Source organism: Bison bison, unplaced genomic scaffold (assembly GCF_000754665.1).
Source record: "Bison bison bison isolate TAMUID 2011002044 unplaced genomic scaffold, Bison_UMD1.0 scf7180017864177, whole genome shotgun sequence".
Lineage (NCBI taxonomy): Eukaryota > Metazoa > Chordata > Mammalia > Artiodactyla > Bovidae > Bison > Bison bison.
Window position 1 is genome coordinate 2,980,037 of NW_011494749.1, and position 20,596 is coordinate 3,000,632.

A 20,596-nucleotide genomic window follows, 5' to 3' on the forward strand; every position below is an offset into this window, starting at 1 on the left:
GGAGCCTGGTGGGCTGCCGTCTATGGGGTCGCACAGAGTCGGACACGACTGAAGTGACTTAGCATAGCAATGTTAATGCTACCACATATATTTATATGCTATACTTGGGGGTTCCACGGTGACCTTTGCTTCATGGGACATTGGTTACATTTTTTAAGGGTCAAATAAATACATCCAGCAATATGAGCAACTCATGAGTTATAATAGCTGAACAGAATAGCTTATGAATAGACTATCACCCTCATTTCACGGCATTGACAAATAGAAAACATTTTCCCCCATGCTTGTATTCAGTCAAGTACTCTGTATCTTATGACTTTGAATTGGGTCAACTAAACCAAGTTGGAATTAACTTTTCCAAAATTTCCCTCTTTGGGTTATGATTATCCATAGGAAAAAATTCATGAGGTATAGAGGGTAAATGTGAAATTGCAGTTATCTCTATATTCTAAGCATCAGTGTAGGGTACCAGGAACTGCCATAGATTGTATGATTGTTGTTGATCTGTTTGCTCACTTCGTTGGTTTGGAGCCACATTGGTGCCTCCAAGTCCTTCACTTTCCACAGTATCTTCTCCTGCATGTCCTCCAAAGTGCCGGATCTCCTGATTAATTTCCTTCTTCGACCTCTATGCAATTTGTGAACAGTTCTGTGATGTGGGATTCCAGTTTTACCTGAAATAACTTGTATTATCAAGGATGAAGGCAACTTGAAATAGATGTGGATTCCAGTTGATTATTGCTCTGTAAAGTCTTTCTTCACATCTGCCAGCTTTGCCAACTTCAGACTCAACAACAGACACAAAAGCAATAGATTTACTTAGACTTCTTCTCCTGTTTCCACAGTTGTATAAAAACCTAATCCCCTAATAAATCCCTTATTCCAGATTTCTCTGCTTCTCTGACCAAATTCTGGCTGATACAGTGTATGTAAAATAAGAGGGAAGTAGACACTTATATGTAAAAATATAAATATAGAAATTTACTTGTCATTGAATCAGACTTGGAACATAATTTTGAGCAATCAAAATATAAAGCCTTGTTTGTGGAGATAGATCATTTAGTAGAAAATATTGAGTTGGCCAAAAAGTCTCTTCATTTTTTTCCATAGCATCATTTCAGAAAAACCTGAACGAACAATTTGGACAACCCAATAGAATCAACTATATTAATTACACTCTCCAAGAGTAATCATTTTTTAATCTATTTTGTGTAATGTGCTATTTTGAGAACCTGATAAGAAGCTGTGGCTCCTTTCTCAAAAGAAAAGTACAAGTTTTTATATACTACTTTAGAATGTTCACAGATCTGAAGCCTGTCAGCAGTCCAAAATCACTGAGGAGTTTGTGAATCCCTGAGTGAAAACTCCACTACCAAACCAAGGCACACCTATTGTTCCTTGCGAGTTTAGTTTGTGCATATCTCATTTCTTTAGAACCTGGTTCCATTTAATGTGGATAAGATCACATACTCACTGCATGCACAGTCCAAATGCCTTAACTTTTCCAACCAACACATATCAAATACCTTTCTCATGTGTGTTATGAGTCACAATCAGGATCTTGCATAAAATGGCTCAGTGAAAATTTACCCCCACTGCCTCTAATAAGCAATTGAAATTTCTGCCAATAGTGGTTGATGGTACCATCTTGCACTCAAGGTAACAAACTCCTAAGTTAAGGTCTGAACTTAGTGTCTTTTTCTGAAGCCAACAGTTGATGATAAACAGTTAAACTGTTCACTATGTTCCTTGATACATTTTTACTGTTTATATTTCTGTATGACTATCAGAGTTCAGATGTTTCGGAACTTTCAATCTATCACTGTGATAATGGATACAGAGTTTGTTTTGGAGGGGTGATGGAAAAGTTCTAAAATTTGATGGTGGTGATGGCTACATAGTCTCTGTGTTACTAAATTTTATGGTATGTCACAAAACTTTGGGAGCTTCTGAAAGATGAAAGGCCTCTTCTCAAGTGTGGCTCAAAATCAGCCCTAGGGAACTCTTGATTTCTTTCCTATCCATATTTGTCTGGCTTATTTTTTTCCAAAGCATTTACGACTTTCTGATGGGCCATTTATTTGTTTGTTTGTTGTCTCATGATTCCAGTATGTAAATGCCATGCTAATAGGAATTTTATCTGTTTGGTTTTTTGCTCTATCCCCAGTGTCTAAGTGCCTGGCACTCAATGTATATTTTTGAATGAATAAGTGAGTAAATCCCTCAATAAGACAAAAAAAGTAAAATATTGTGGGGATGCATCTAATGGGAAATTAAGGTAGAAAATCCTTAAAAATACAGTACATAGGCAAAGAGACATACTGCTAAGTCACTTCAGTCGTGTCCGACTCTGTGCAACCCCAGAGACAGCAGCCCACCAGGCTCCCCCGTCCCTGGGATTCTCCAGGCAAGAACACTGGAGTGGGTTGCCATTTCCTTCTCCAATGCATGAAAGTGAAAAGTAAAAGTGAAGTCGCTCAGTCGTGTCCGACTCTTAGTGACCCCATGGACTGCAGCCTACCAGGCTCCTCCGTCCATAGAATTTTCCAGGCAAGAGTACTGGAGTGGGTTGCCATTGCCTTCTCTGCTCTTGTTAAATGCCACAAGTATTTTTCCCTTCAGGACTGAAATAGTTGCAGATTTCTTTCACTAGACTTGCTTTGCTAAAAGTATAGTTACCATATTATACTGAAAATGCTTATCATTGAAAACTGTAATCACAATAATCCCAGAATTTCTCTAGTTCAATACAGGTAAATGAAATGTGCCACTAAGATCATAAGGAGAAATGCACCTTCCTAATCCAACAAGACATTGATACCAAGTGGTAAAACTCCTCTGCCTCCAGTAGAGTGAGATCGAGTGAAGATCCTTGCCATGCAGGCATGAAATCTTGACTAATTTAAAATGCAACTTTCCACCTACAATACCATTTCATGTTCCACTGGAACACCCATAGCTCTGAGTAAAGTCTGGGAGTGGACAGCAGTGCCATCTTGCATCTTTCAGAGCTGGGTGGTCCTGGCATGACATTTACTCAGTGCTCATTGGGGACTGGCACAGCTCTAATAATTCCCAGTTCAGCTAAAGGTCAGGATACATAGGGGGATTATATTAAAAAACGGTCCCTTGGTTTTCTGTACACTCCAGGATTTCTCCTGTGGATCTGGTCTTCCATTGCCATGTCAGTTTTCTCTGCTGCTCTGGTATCATTGCTCTGGCAGTGGCCAGATCTTCTCAGTTCACTGTCAGTTTGGACTTTGTGTATCATACCTGTTTGGCTTGGTATCCAAGAGAGATATTCCAAGAATGACTTGAAGCCTTATGGTCTGTTTTTATCACCCTGGGAGCTCAGACGGTAAGGCGTCTGCCTGCGATGTGGTGACCTGGGTTTGATCCCTGGATTGGGAAGATCTCCTGGAGAAGGAAATGGCAACCCACTCCAGTATTCTTGCCTGGAGAATCCCACGGACGGAGGAGCCTGGTAAGCTACAGTCCATGGGATTGCGAAGAGTCAGACACGACTGAGTGACTTCACTTCACTAATGTACTCAGGTGGATGATGGCTTTTGGCAAATAGAACTATTTTATGTGCAGATCATCCACTTACTTACTATATGAATAGAGAAAGACATTAAAAATCTATATCTGTTTTAATGTCTCTTCTATTCCGAGGAGAAATAAATAAGCCAAAGGAACATATTTGCGAAGTTTTAGGTACCCTTCAAAGCACTATCTTTAATCCTAAATATCTCTATAGATTTAAATAAGGTCCACAGATGCCATGCACATATTTGAAGCATAAATTGGTAAGGTGGAAGGAAGGAAGCTTGACCAACCATCCTGGTTTGCCTGAGACTGAAGGTTTTGCAGGAAGTGGGGCTTGAGGGCTAAAACTGGGAAAGTCGTGGGCAAATCAGGATGGTTGGTCGCCCTAGAGGAGGAGGTGAGAAGAAAGGAGAGAAGGTGGTGGACATGATTAGAAGTCCACCCACAAGTAATTACTTATTCATGCACTGAATCAATGTTTTCTGAGCATCTGCTGAGCCCAAGCCTGTGCCAGTGGTGCACAGTTGTGACTAAGCCTCATGGTGCAGAGTCCACTTGTCTAGTGGGATTTGAGAGCCTAGAGCTGAGTAGGAACCTACTTATCTTGTAGTTAAAACCATTGTGCCCTAATTTACAGAGAAGAGCTCTTAAGACTGGAAGATTCTGAATGCCAGACGTTCCTATAGTGCATAAGACCATTCAGACTTCAGTTCTCCTAAGAGCTGCTCTGTTTACTGAACAAAATTCTTTCTTTCCCTGTCTCCTGTCAGCAGATGCTTGTATTTCAGCCATGCCAAATCCCCTCATATTCCATCTGTGTCTACTCAGCACATATATTTGCATTCTACTATCTCTACATCACCTCTAGATGTCAGATTGAATTATAGCCTATTACAGAAATGAGAATGGAAATTTACAGAGGAATGCTGATTTAACATAGTTACAAACAAAAGAGAAAGAATACATAGAAATACGCACGTCAAAATTTTGTGTATATACACTCAGGTTCATCCTGCGTATTTTCATCTCTTAAAATACTTACCACTTTCTACTTTGTATCATAATCATTTAAAGGTATATGTTGTATCTTTTTGAGAGAGGGGTTCGTATCCTACCTATATTTTCACCTCTGATCTCAGCACTCTCCTTGATGCCTTGAACATAGTGGCTTCTCTATAAATGTTGCCAAGGAATTAATACATGAGTGGAAACCTATTTTCTCAAAGTCAGTCAGTTTGAGCAACTATTTCCTTAGCTCAAGGACAACTGGTTTGACCTTAATTTGAAGCAGCCTCATAAAAAAAGACATTTAACTTGCTAAATGTCTGTGTATTTTGGACTTTGTGAAAGGATTTACTGCCACAAGATCTGTTCTATTTATCTTTTCCATTGAGGATAGCTGTTACCAATAGGGACCAATATCTAACATCACAGAAAATAGGAAAAGAGATGGGAACTTATCTAGAAGCTGATTTGACCAGTGAATTTGTTTTCCTAGCATCTAGTACAATGCCTGCTGTTCTTTAAGAAATTAGATGAATGTGGTAAATTAGGCAAATAGTTCGAATACATAGGATCCAGACAAGAAGCCTGTCAGGCTCTCTGTTCAAGGGGTTTTTCAGGCAAGAATATTGGAGTTGGTTGCCATTTCCTTCTCCAGGGGAGAAGGGATCCTGACCCAGGGATCAAACCCAGGTCTCCTGTGTCTCCTGCATTGCAGGCAGATTCTTTATCTGCTAAGCCTAGAAGTATTTACTTTAATTCAGTCAAAAGGGATAGTGGTTTTGAAGTGTTGGGATCATAGAATTTGTGGACATGGCAAATTCCTTTTGAAATCAGAATAAGGATACAAATAACTGTCCTTATTCCTAGGAAAAATCAACCCAATCACACATTTAAAGCCTAAGTAACTTTCTCTGAATTGTTTCCATTCACTAACTATTGCTCCACCGTGATGTATCATCAGTTCATCAAGTCTTATAAAATTCAAGTTTGCTTACAGAGCATCTTTCAAATCAACCAAGTTAGTCTCCAGATTGCTTTTTAAATGTGTTCCTTATTCTCTGGGTCTCAAGTTCACCTTGTAACAAGAAGTGCTTTACTTTGTGATTTTCCTGCCCAGCAGGGACCAGAGCTTTTTTCTCATCTGTACTTGAGACCACTTTCAGGGAGTTTTCTCCATTTTATCCACCCCCAGGCTTTCTCTAGCTGCTCAGACAGATGGCTTAAAGATTGAACTCTGTTATGCATCCTCCTGCCTTCCGTTTTCCCGTTTAACTCATCCTGGATCCAACTAAAATGTGTCTCTTATTTTTCAAATGAACATTGTTGTCACTATTCTTAGCTAGTAATCAACTACTGGGCTTCCCAAGTGGTGCTAGTGGTAAAGAACCTGCAGGAGACGTAAGAGACGTGAGTTCAGTCCCTGAGTGGGGAAGATCCCTTGGAGGACGGCATGGCAATCCACTCTAGTACTCTTGCCTGGAGAATTCCTTAGACAGAGAAGCCTGACGGACTACAGTCCATAGAGTCGTAAAGAGCCAGACACGACTGAAGCGATTTAGCAGACACACACTGCTAATACTACTACTACTACTATTATTATTATTACTATTAAAAATTTTAGGAGCTATCAGGTAAAGCTAGTCTTCATTTTGCCACGTTTTTGAGTTAAACATGCTGTTATGACACTTAAAATGTTTTATTATATCAAATCTCTTTGATTAATGTACATATATATGTAAGCAAACTGCCCACAAAATGATTCTTTCACTAATCCTTGATGTTATATAAATTAACTCTTCAACCAAGGAAGTACTTTAAAAACTTCTTGCTAAAAATGTATTAATTTTACTTTGCATAATAAATGTTTACTCTAGGTAGAAGTAAAATTTCAAATCCGTTTATTATCTAAAACACATGGAATAATCAGTAATTTGGAATACTTGATTGTAGTGTTTCATTTATGTCACAACAGACAGAAACTGAATTATTTCAATCTGTTACAAATGTATTTCAGCCACCCACATTATTCTAAAACAATACTGTGGAAATAATGTTTGTCCATATGCTTTCTAAATGCCTTGACTTTTAAAAATCTGAAGGGTTATCCAGGGAATAATTTGGTAGTTTTACCACTTCCTTCTTCAAACATCAAGCACTCCCATTTTGTTCAATGTTGTAAGAGCCAGTATCAATGGTCCAGTTTAAAATGATAACTGTAGGGTTATATAGCTTTCAAAAAATGGAGGCAAGACTCCTTAATAGTAATATATTTTAAGTTTGAGGTCTCACCAAGTAACTAGACCAGAAACAGTGTGCTTTCGATGGTCAAGACCATCACTCAAAGCTCTGCGTAGTGTGGAGACATTAGCATATGTTATAAACACCTAAATGCATTGATTTAATTTCCTTATAAAACACGTTCTAAGTTGCATGTGAATTCTCAGCATTATGGAATTAGATGAAGAACATTGCAGGGGATCAGGGACAGTTCTTTGTACTTAGACATCCCAACTTTGAACCTTAGTTCTCCTGGTTACAGATTTGTATTCTTGAACAAGTCATTTAGCCTGTCTGACCCAATTTTCTAGGAAACAATGATCTCAGATGATTGTGACAGAAAATAAAATAGATTATAAATATGAATAATTATTTCTACCTTAATGAGAGTACATGGAAACAACATATGATGAACTAATAATCATAGTGTCTGTATTTCTAGTTCTTGAACTGCTCTACTCACTTAACCCAATTAAGATTTTGATAGTACATGATAAATTGTTTTTATTTGCCAACAAAAGTCTTATAAAAAACCTTACTTTAGCTCCTTCATTCTGATTTCATTATGACCATGGCTCTAAATCACTTTCCCATGCTTCTCTGTTTTGTTTCTTGTGTATATTTTAAGGTAATTTCCATCTAAACATTATATGAACCACATCACTGAAATCTAATTAGCAGATCACCTGCTTCAGCAGCATGTGCCTTTATCTCATTACTCCTCCCCTGTGAGCCATATGTTTGCTTCCAACATCAATCTTTCTGTGTGATTATTGCAGCAAAGAACTTATTTGGTTTTGTAACAGCTGTCTCGCCTCTTTGCAAGGCAGTTCTGTCCCTGAGTTTCCCAAGGTAGACACCCTGCAGTTGTCTTTTTCAACCCCATGCTGTGACTGTGTGGTATGAAGGGTGCAAGGAAGGGTGCAAAGTAATAACAGTTTCTTTTTTCTATCCATGTGCTTATGTGCTGATTTATTGATTTTTTGTTTTTGCTTTTTTTTCTTTACCTCACTGATGTTAAAACACGAAAAGCTACTATTACAATGTGATTGTTGTTTACTTGTTCACTCTCTTTGGGGCCATTTTTTCCCCAGGAAGAATTATATTCACATCATGTCGAACTTTGCATCCAAAAGTTGTGATTATGCCTTGATATAATACAGAGAAATAAAAAAAAGGAAAAGAATAAAAGAATGAGTAAGTTGGAAACAATGACCAGTTTTGGTTTTTTTTTAAGTTAGATATTACCCATTTGAATATGGAACTTTTCACTGTTGAGTAAAAAGCTCTCATGGAAATCTTTTGATTATTTTATAGAACTAGGAGACCAGTTAGTTAGGATGATCTTATCCCAAACAGCCCAGGAAGTTTCTGAGATGAAACGAAAACGTTGGTGTAAATAGTGTCCACTTTTCTGCATGATCCACTATTTTATTTTAATGTTTAATACAACAGAATTCATCCATTTAATATATATGTGTTTAATGCCTGCTATGTACCAAGCACTGTTGAAAGAACTGGGAATACAATAATGAATAAGACATGCTCAGTGCCCTTATACCTCTGAAAAGCTATGAGGAAAGTAGACAATGAATAAGGATACAAAGCAATTGGTAGTGAGTGCTGAGAGAGGAACAGGACTCCAAGTTTCCTCACCTGGTAGAGAGCTACTCTGAGAGTACAGCATCTAAGCTCATGCCTAGGAAATGAGTAGAACTGACTCCAAGTTCATAGTGATATTGCTTCATGAACAGTGGAAAGACCTTAGGATGTAAGCAGATTTGAATGTAGTTTAAGTAGAACCTCTTCTAGAAAATGTTCATTAGATAGCCTTACTCAAAAGGTAAAAACGTTACTACCTGACTCTATCAAGTCTCATTATAAAAGTCTTCATAGCCCATTATTTCTTTTCTTCTATAATTGTATTCTCTCCCCAGATTTTATTATGAAAAATTTTAAATATAAAAGTTGAAAGAATTATACAGTGAACATGTGCTAAGTTGCTTCAGTCATGTCCAACTCTTTGTAATGGCATGGAACATAGCCTGCCAGGCTCCCTTGTCCATGGGATTCTCCAGGTAAGAATACTGGAGTGGGTTGCCCTCCTCCAGGGGATCTTCCCGACCCAGGGATCGAACTCGTGCCTCTTACATCTCTTGCACTGGCAGGCGGGTTCTTTACTAGTGCCACCTGGGAGGCCCACAGTGGACACACATATGGTCAAACCAAGATTCTACAATTTACATTTTGCCCTATTGACTTTTTCACATATTAATCCACCTACGCATTCCTCTACTTATTCATCAGTCCATGAATTTTTTAAAGCAATTCTAAATTAGTTGGAGACATCAGTATCCCTAATTTCAGCATGTACATCATTAACTAGGGTTTTATATTGGCATATGCCTGAGTGTGTATGTATGTATAAAAACAAATATATTTGTATATTTTATGTATAGCATACACACGATTAAACATAAAAAACAGAGATACATTATTTAATGTCTTGAAAAGTACATATACTTACGAAACTCAAACTCCTATCTAATATATATTATCATCACCCCTAAAAGTACCCCCTGCCCTTTCCTAGGCTGTTCCTTTTCCCACCACTCCTAAGACAAACACTGCTCTCATTTATTTTCAATATAGACTCATTCACATATTTTAGAACTTTCTATAAATTGAATTGTAGAGTATAAACTCTATTGTGTAAGTCTTTTTTTCATTTAGCAAACTGTTATTGAGTTTTATTCATATTATATCTATATTGCCAACTAATGATCATCATATGAGTATATTACAGCAGTCTCTTTAGCCATTTTCTGATAAGAGACTCTCGGGTTGTTTCCAATTTGGGAACCTCATGAATAAAACAGCTCTGAACTATCTTACACAGTGCTTTCTTGTGGACGTACGCTTTTTTAACTTTTTATTCTATATTGGGGTACAGCCAATTAACAATGTTGTAATAGTTTCAGGTGAACATCTAAGGGACAGCCATACATATACAGGTATCCACTCTCCCCCAAACTGCCTTCCTGTCCAGGCTGCCACAAAACTTTGAGCAGAGTTCTATGCGTTATACAGTAGACCTTTGTTGGTTATCCATTTTAAATATAGCAATGTGTACATGTTGTGGACATATGCTTTTATCTCTGGCTTTTAAGGAGAAGTTTTAATTTTGATGACGTTTAATCACTTTTCCTTATGATTATTGTTTTTTGTGATATGCCTAAGAAATACCAGCCTATGTCTAAGTACTGAATATATTCCTTTACAAGTATTCTACAAGTTCTTTAGTTTTAGCTTTTACGTTTAGGTCCCTATACCACTTCAAACCAATGTCTTGTATGTTATGAGACAGGGCTGAGGCTACTTTTTTTTCATGTGAATATTTATTCAATATCACTTATTGAGAAATCCTTCCCTTCCCCCATTGGATTGCTTTGGCACCTTTGTCAGAAATTAAATGATCATATACATCTATTTTCAGTCTTAATTTTTATGTTTTTATAATAGTAAGTTTTGTTACAAGTTAATGTGAGTCCTCCAACTTGGTTCCTTTTATTCTAAGAAGATTTTGTTATTCTCTGTCATTTGTGTTATTGTTGTTCAGTCTCTAAGTCATGTCTGACTTTTTGTGACCCCACGGACTACAGGACACCGGGTTTCTTTGTCCTTCACTATCTCCTGAAATTTGCGCAAACTAATGTCCATTGAGTCAGTGATGGCATCCCACCATCTCATCCTGTGTCATCACCTTCTTTTGCTCTCAGTCTTTCCCAGAACTAAGGTATTTTCTAGTGAACTGGTTCTTCACATCAGGTGGCCAAAGTATTGGAGCTTTAGCTTCAGCATCAGTCCTTTCAATGAATATTCAGGACTGATTTCCTTTAGGATAGATGGGTTTGATCTCTTAGCTGTCCAAGGGACTCTCAAGAGTCTTCTCCATCATCGACAGTTCAAAAGCATCTTCAGCATTCAGCCTTCTTTATGGTCCAACTCTCACATCTGTATATGCTGCTGCAGCTGCTGCTGCTAAGTCATTTCAGTCGTGTCCAACTCTGTGCGACCCCATAGACGGCAGCCCACCAGGCTCCCCCGTCCCTGGGATTCTCCAGGCAAGAACACTGGAGTGGGTTGCCATTTCCTTCTCCAATGCATGAAAGTGAAAAGTGAAAGGGAGCTCACTCAGTCATGTCCAACTCTTAGTGATCCCATGGACTGCAGCCTACCAGGCTCCTCCTTCCATGGGATTCTCCAGGCAAGAGTACTGGAGTTACTGCTGGAAAAACCATAGTTTTGACTATACAGACGTTTGTCAGCAAAGTGATATCTCTGCTTTTTAATATGCTGTCCAGGTTTGTCATAGGAGCAGGCGTCTTTTTATTTTTCTTCCAAGAAGTAGATGTGGTTTAATTTTGTGGCCGCAGTCATTATCTGCAGTGATTTTGGAGACCAGGAAAATAAAGTCTGTCACTGTTTCCATTTTTTCCCTTCTGTTTGCCTGAAGTGATGGGACCAGGTGCCAGGATCTTAGTTTTTCAAATGTTGAGTTTCAAGCCAGCTTCTTCACTCTCCTCTTTCACTGTCATCTACAGGCTCTTTAGTTCCTCTTCACTTTCTGCTATTAGGGTGGTGTCATCTGCATATCTGAGGTTATTGATATTTCTCCCAGCAATCTTGATTCCAGTTTGTGATTCATCCAGCCCAGCATTTTGTATGATGTACTCTGCATGTAAGTTAATAAGCAGGGTGGTAATATATGGCCATGATACTCCTTACCCAATTTTGAGCCAATCCATTGTTCCATTTGTATTTCCATATAAAATTTAGAATCCAATGATCAATTCCTAAAAATATGTCTGATAGTATTTTGATTTAGATATGGTTTTTTTACATTGCTCACTGACTTTTTCACATCATGGTGAGATCCTCAGGGGGAAACTCTGAAGAGCATAAGGGAGAGAGGGTAAGGTGGGAGGGCAGGAGGGAGAGAGTATGCACCAGGCGGAAGATGTACTACTTACTGTGACTCAGTCTTGGAAGTCACACAGTATCCCTTCCTCCACATTTTATTTTTCAAGTCAGTTCCAAAATTGCCATATTCAAGGAAAAGGGAAAAGACCTATGGGGACAAGTAACTAGATTCAGCAAGAGGATATGGTACCAGACATTTTGCAGGGACTATTTTTTGAAACACAGTTTATCATAATTTTAGTAGTATTTTGGTAGATTCATTAGTATTATCTAGATAAGCACTCATGTTATTTGCAAGTAGAGATTTTTTTCATTAAAAAAATTTATGTTTTTAATTTCTTTTTATTATCTTATTTCAATAACTAGGACCTCCAATCCAATTATGAATAGAGTAAGGGTAAACATCTTTTCCTTGTTTCCACTATGGGGGAGTGTTTTAATATTTCACATTAAATGTGATACTAGATATAGTTTTTCATAGATGCCCTTTATCAAACTGATTTTCCCAATTTACAGAGTATTACTTATAAACAGGTGTTAAATATCATCAACTGCTTTTTCTTAATCTACTGAGATGATTATATGGTTTTCTTCTTTTATCTGTTAATATAGTGAAGTATAGCTCTTTTTGGTTATTTAAAAAATCATGAATTTTTGAGGGAAGAAAACCACTGGTTTATGATCTATGACCTTTTTATAAGTTGTTGGAGTCAAATTTATAATACTTAAAATATTTTTTGTGTCTATGTTCAGAAAATATATAGGTCTATAATCTTAATTTTGTAAGCTTTGATATAAAGGTCATGCTAACCTCAAAAAAGAAAGTTCACAGTGTTCCTTTTCCTCTATTTTTTGAAAGACTTTTGGTAAGTATAATGTTATTTCTTTCTTAAAATGTGATAACATTCACCAGCAAAATCATATGGGACTAGAATATTATTTGTAGGACAATTCCTCCACAAATAAAACTTTTTAAATTGATATAAGGTTATTCATATTTTGTATTTAGTTATGTGGTATCTTGGTTAGTTATATTTTTCAATAATTTTTCCATTTCATCTTAATTTTTGAATACATTGGCCACTATGGAGAACAGTGTTGAGATTCCTTAAAAAACTGGAAATAGAACTGCCATAGGACCTAGCAATCCCACTACTGGGCATACACACCAAGGAAACGAGAATTAAAAGAGACACGTGTACCCCAGTGTTCATTGCAGCACTGTTTACAATAGCCAGGACATGGAAGCAACTTAGATGTCCATTGGCAGACAAATGGATAAGAAAGCTGTGGTACATATACACAATGGAATATTACTCAGCAATTAAAAAGAATGCATTTGAATCAGTTCTAATGAGGTGGATGAAACTGGAGCCTATTATACCGAATGAAGTAAGTCAGAAAGAAAAACACCAATACAGTATACTAATGAATATATATGGAATTTAGAGAGATGGTAACGATGACTTTATATGTGAGACAGCAAAAGAGACACAGATGTATAGAACAGTCTCTTGGACTCTGTGGGAGAGGGCGAGGGTGGGGTGATTTGGGAGAATGGCATTGAAACATGTATATTATCATATATGAAACAGATTGCCAGTCCAGGTTCGATGCATGAGACAGGGTGCTCAGGGCTGGTGCACTGGGATGACTCTGAGGGATGGGGAGGGAAGAGGGCGGGGGGTTCTGGATGGGGAACACATGTACACCCATGGCAGATTCATGTCAATGAATAGTAAAAACCACTACAATATTGTAAAGTAATTAGCCTCCAATTAAAACAAATAAATTAACTTAAAAAAAAAAGAAAAGGGAGCAAGACATTGATCTGGATGTTTTCTATTTTGTCCATCAGACTTCTTGTCAACAGATTCTATGAACAACTGAGGGTATATTTTATTTGCCTATCATTATATATAGGCAATTATTTTTTAATCACTGAGAAGTGAAATTTAGTGTCCCTTAATAATAGTAAGGAAAAATAATAATACATCTGTTTGAATTTGAAGAGACTTGTGGAGGTTCAGAAATAGTTGAGCATGAAAACATTCTCTGTAATATTTCATTTGTTTTCCATTATTTATAAACTGATGTCTTAGCTTGTTCTAGTTTCATGTGATCTGTTCCCTCTTCACTTCTTCCAGTGTCTGGTTCACTTTTCCTTGGTAGCATCTATTCACACCAGAGTCGGACACGACTGAGTGACTTCACTTTCACTTTTCACTTTCATGCATTGGAGAAGGAAATGGCAACCCACTCCAGTGTTCTTGCCTGGAGAATCCCAGGGACGGGGGAGCCTGGTGGGCTGCCGTCTATGGGGTCTCATAGAGTCGGACACGACTGAAGTGACTTAACATAGCATAGCATACCTATATCAAAGAGCATCTCATTCTTCTTTGCTTTTAATTTTATATGTATTAATGCTAGGGGCTTCCCTGGTGGCTCAGAAATTAAAGCGTCTGCCTGGAATGCGGGAGACCTGGGTTTGATCCCTGGGTCGGGAAGATCCCCTGGAGAAGGAAATGGCAACCCACTCCAGTACTCTTGCCTGGAGAATCCCATGGAGGGAGGAGCCTGGTAGGCTACAGTCCATGGGGTTGCAGAGTCGGACACAACTGAGCGACTTCACTTCACTTTAATTCGAGGTTTGGGCCTAAAACCTACACTGCTTTTATAATGACTAAGGGATGGAAATTTTGATGCTGCAAATCTTGAACTTGTGCCTGTCACACACTAGAGATTTCATAAACAATTTTTAATTGATCAGTTAATCAGTTTATTAACAAATGAATGCATGAACATATGAATAGAATTAAGGAATGAGTACATGCTTACTGTTGGCACTATGTACTTTCAGATATAACTTGTTTCCTGACTTCCTCTGAATCTATTCGTCCTAGTTGCTGAATGACACTAACCTTGTACTTGGTTTAATTCACTTGGTTTTCATATTTTGGTTTGAGTTCTATTTAAAAGTCCCCCCCATTCTGCTTGCAGTTTTTGCCTCCCTAAAATCGATTCATATCTGGAATCACATCGACAGGATGCATGATTCCCTTTGTTTTTGTTACTTCAGTGCCCTGTTTCCGTAGAATTTCTCCTTACGTACCAGATCTTAGTCGTTAGTAGTGAATTTTGTGTTTCAGCTTGTCCAAACGATGAAAATAAGATCCTCTCCTGACACTTGGTGAATTCCTGCTTCAGTCAAACTTCTCTTCTCACTAAGACATTCCATCTGCTTCGCTTGGCTTCAGGTAGTACAGATTTTGGTGTTCAAGATACTCCCTACTGCCAGCTCAGTCTCTGCTCTATTGCTTTCTCTTACATGCTATTCAACTTGCTCTACTTACTGTCCCTGCAATTCCTGTTTTTGTAGTATGTGACATAAAGAATGGACAACCCAGCCAGATGGCAATAGTGTTCAATATACATTGGTCTTCACATTCTCTTGCTTAGTCCATAGGGTAGTATTCTCTGCAAAAAGAGCCCGGTTTTTTTGGACAGTATTTTCAGCTGCACAAAAGTTTTAGAATACTTGTATTTAATGTCAGAATCATATTCTCGGTCAGTATTTTAGAAATATTTTTCTAAACATACAATAAGAACTTGAACACTAAGAAATGATAATACATGTATGCATTGTAAGGCATATACTTAAACCATTACTTATTGCAATGGTATCGTTTTATATTTTCTAGCCTGTTCTGTTTTTATCACATTCTATTTATTTTTAAATAATGCTTGTTACTACCCACTACTTGGTCATGGCTTCCATGTTGTATTAACCATGTTAGATTCCTGGATTTCACAATAATTTGGCATTCCTGAAATTTCTTTCAAGAGAAGTTGCTGACTTTATTAACTTTCAGTCACAGTGATCTCCATTTAGGGAAGTAAACCAAATAAAAGCCCAAAATGAGTGCCAAATAATTTGGTATATCATAGGTTTTTATTGTTAAATAATTTGGTATGTTGTAGTTTATTATTTCCCTCTGAGTCAGTGTTTGGTACTCTTCCAATCTCCTGGAGTATAATACTCAATCCCTTTCAGGTATTCAATCATGCTTGTTGTTGTTCAGTCGCTCAGTTATGTCTGACTATTTGCGACCCCATGGACTACAGCATGCCAGGCTTCCCTGTCCTTCACCATCTCCTGTAGCTTGCTGAAACTCATGTTCATTGAGTCGGTGATGCCATCCAACCATCTTGTCCTCTGTTATCCCCTTCTCCTCTTGCCTTCAATCTCTCCCAGTATCAGGGTCTTTTCCAGTGAATTGGCTCTTCACATCAGGTGGCCAATGTTTCAGCTTCAGCATCAGTCCTTCCAATGAATATTCAGGACTAATTTCCTTTAGGATGGACTGGTTGGATCTCCTTGCAGTCCAAGAGACTCTCAAGTTTTCCCCAATGGTGTTCTTCAAAAATGTAAAAGATACCACTTCAAAAAAAGAGGTCACATGCTATCAAATAATCTTGGAAAATTCAATTTTAAACAAAGTTGCTTTTTAAACTAAAAGACTTCTCCCAATATTTTGAGGAGAAGGAAATGGCACCCCACTCCAGCACTCTTGCCTGGAAAATCACATGGATGGAGGAGCCTGGAGGGCTGCAGTCCATGGGGTCGCTGAGGGTCAGACACGACTGAGCGACTTCACTTTCACGCATTGGAGAAGGAAATGGCAACCCACTCCAGTGTTCTTGCCTGGAGAATCCCAGGGACGGGGGAGCCTGTTGGGCTGCCGTCTATGGGGTCGCACAGAGTCAGACACGACTGAAGTGACTTAGCATAGCATAGCAATATTTTGAAGCTAACAGGAGTTCTGAATTTATGGTTCAATCTGTCATGGGATACCACTTTAAAAATACAATTGTCAAAACTATTGAAAAGCATACACTGAGTGAGGGGTTGGAAGACTACAGTTCTCATTCTAGATCTGTGTGCCCTTGATGTTTCAATAATCTGAAGAGTTAGGAAACAGACTAAATAATCACTAAAATCCTTATGGTCTTATTCCTCTAAAATTCAAAGAGTTTGAGAAGTTTCCAAAAGGGATTTGGAAACCAAGTGTTGCTGAGGAGCTGGGGCAGAGTGTTCACTCTTATTATGGTCTCATTTTCCATGGCTCCTCATCCTCAACCTTCTTATTCAACAAACAGTCATAACTCTGTTCTGTTTGTTATAAAATTTTTGCATTTAATTTCATTTCAAACTTAATGAAACCTCCTACTTATAGTGGTTTGGGGTTGGAGCCACAGACACCTAATTTGCAGGCACCAAGCATAGTTGCAGGCTTCAACGGGCTAAAAATATACCCACCCAAGTTTTGCAGTCATTTCCATTTTCTTAGCCAGAACCGTGAGACTTCAGTATCTAAAATTCAGACTGGAACTTTCACCTAAAAGATTAGTGATCACTTGTAAGTCTTATATATTAAGAGTAATTTCTAGAGAGAATATTTAATTATTTGGGAGTAATTCCTAGAGATTATTCTTGGATAGATCATTTTTGTTAATTAAAATTCATAGCTATTCTGAGTAATAAATAAATTAAGCAAAGGGGACTGTTTGGAATCCAATAGTGAATGAGTGAATGAGTGAAAGTCACTCAGTCATATCCAACTCTTTGTGACCCTATGGACTGTACAGCCCATGGAATTCTCCAGGCCAGAATACTGGAGTGGGTAGCCTTTCCCTTCTCCAGGGAATCTTCCCAACCCAGGGATCGAACCCAGGTCTCCTGCATTGCATGTGGATTCTTTGCCAGCTGAGTCACAAGGGAAGCCCATATAGCAAGCTGAATCACAATGGGAAGGTAGAAAATAGTAAACCTTTATTTATTAGATTTGAAAAATGTATTTTCTATCTGATTTCATAAACATTATAGGACAATAATTTCATAATGGCATTTCAAATGTAAATCTTATGTTAATAAATATCTAAAGAGTCAAACAACCAAGTTCTATTAATAGAATAGGTATCATATTATAACTACTTTAGAGAATTTAAGAAAGTGCTTCATTTTTCCAAACCATATTTCCAAATTATCTAACTTGTTTGACTTTAAATCCTCATTTACATTCTGCATGAGAGGTCTATCTTTGAATAGATTTTTTGAGATAAGAAATTTGTATTGAAGTTTTTTATACCCTACTCCCATTATTAACATCTTACGTTAGTATGCTTTGTTTGTCACAATTACTGAATTAGTGTTGAAACATGTTTTTAACTAAACATCATACTTTAGTACTTTTTTTTTTAAATTCATGTCCCCACTCCCCTCTTTTTTTTTTTTTTTTCCTGTTCTTGGGTCCTATCTAAGATACCACAGTACATTCAGCATTCATGGCTCTGTAGGCTCTCTTTTACTGTGGAAATATCTCATTTCCTCATTTTTGATGACCTTGCCACTGTCGAAGAGTACTGCTCAAGTATTTTGTAGAAAACCCCTCAATTGGAAATTATCTGATATTTTTTCTTATGATTAGACTGAGATTATGGGTTTTTAGAGGAAGACAACAGAGGTTAAGTGCTATTTTCATTATATTACATCAAGGTTACATAATGTCAACATAACATCACTATTGATGTTAACCTTGATCACCTGGCCTAGGTAGTTTTAGTCAACTTTCTCCACTAAAGCATTATATCTCTCTCTTCCTTTTCAAAACTGTATTCTTTGAAAGAAGCCACTTTTGTATCACTCCTACTTGAGGGTGAATATAATGGCTTTAGAAAATAATATAAAAGTAACATATAATGGTGGCATAAAGATTTATATAGCACTTTACAACTTATGAAGTAATTTTACTTACTCTGGTCTGTCACCAACTTCTTGTGGAAGAAATCATAGAAGTAAGAATAATTGATAAAGCATTAAGTAGGTGCAGAAAAAGGATATTGTTCCTTCTAGGAAAATCCATTGAATGACAGCTGGTTGGCTTTAGACTTCTTAGAATATTTCATTATTTTCCCTCTTACCTTGCATATTTTCCAACTGTCACTTAGAATTTATCCTTTGAATGTCTTGCCATCACTCCAAAATCCATGCTACAAATGAAGACCCAACATATTTTTTGTCCTCTCCCTTTGCCACCTCAGCTACATCTCTTGCTGTCTTAATCTTGCTTTTTTCTGTCTGTCTGTCTCTCTCTCTCTCTCACACACACACACACCTTTGTTAAAATAATTTTTCATCAAAACGTTTCTGACTCTGCCAAAAAAACTACTCTTTCCTCTATTATTGAGGCTGGGTTCTATGAAATTCTATGGATTACTTGGAAGTAATTCTCTGATTTCACTTTGAAGTCATCAATTTCCTTCAAAAATGTCATCCATTTCTACCCCTTTCTCTTTGGTTGTGAAACCTAAGCCCTAGTTCCTCAGATCCTTCATACCTAGACCATTACAGTTTTTCCAGTTGTTCTCTGTTTACAATAATTCTACCTTGCTATCTGAATGGTCATAAATACTAATTTTTTATTGTTGCATTTCCCTATTCAAGATACTTAGTAATTCTGAATCTTAGCACATTTCTACATATCTTCTGGATTTGACGTAGGAAACAACCTAACATCCCACTCCTGTATGATAAGCATGTGGAAATCTAATCAGACTGAAATAATGGCCCTAAAAGTTTGTGGTTCTCCTCTCCTTAAATGTTCTCCTAATGTACCCACTCATTTATTCAGACTCTAGTGATTCTTCTGGAGAAGGCAATGGCACCCCACTCCAGTACTCTTGCTTGGAAAATCCCATGGACGGAGGAGCCTGGTAGGCTACAGTCCATGGGGTCACTAAGAGTTGGACACGGCTGAGCGACTTCATTTTCAGTTTTCACTTTCATGCATTGGAGAAGGAAATGGCAACCCACTCCAGTGTTCTTGCCTGGAGAATCCCAGGGATGGGGGAGTCTGGCAGTCTGCCGTCTCTGGGGTAACACAGAGTCGGACACGACTGAAGCGACTTAGCAGCAGCAGCAGTGATTCTTCAAGGGTCAGTTTAAATTCTATCCTTCATTGAAGTACATCTTAATAAAATCTTAGGTTCAAAGCAAGTTGAGGTTGACAGACAGTGGAGAGAATAAGCTAGCTCTCTTACATCATTTAATGGCTTACAATGAGGCAAAGTGTCTGTTTTTTCATTCCTTTGTATTCCCCACAACACACAGACTAATGATGGACATGTAATAGGTTGCACAATAAATGCTTCATGTTGATTGATTATGAAGTTTCTATTTCTTTTTAAGGAAGTAGTCATTGAAACATGGCTGCCTTCCCCTTTGCATTTGTCTGCCAGCATTAAACATTAATTAGGCTATGTATTCCAGCTTTTTGAATGTAACACTTTCTGAAAAGAAAAAAAAATCTTCCTAAAGTGTCTTCTCAAATTTTAACTACATTCTGCTGGCTATTTTCCAAACTTGAGGCATTTTTCGCTGCTTTGGAAGCTTTCTATACAAAACGGATTTTTAAATTCTCTTTTAAAATTATATACTTACATAGCAATTATGGCTTTGTTGACAATATAAAAACTCTAACAAGAAGGAGGAGCTGGATAGAGAGCCAGTTTTTCCTTTACCAAAAATGGAAAAAGTAATATTTGGAGGATTTATATTTGTTTGCCTCCTGTGGAAAATTTAGAGAATTATTTTTAAGGTCATATTAGAAACAGTTCCAAGTGAATGCAGTAAAGGCCTCCCTAGTGAGTTGGAGTGGTTTCCAAATCAATCCCATCGAAAGGAGATCTTACTTAGAAGCTTCAGAACAAACTCTCAAAATGC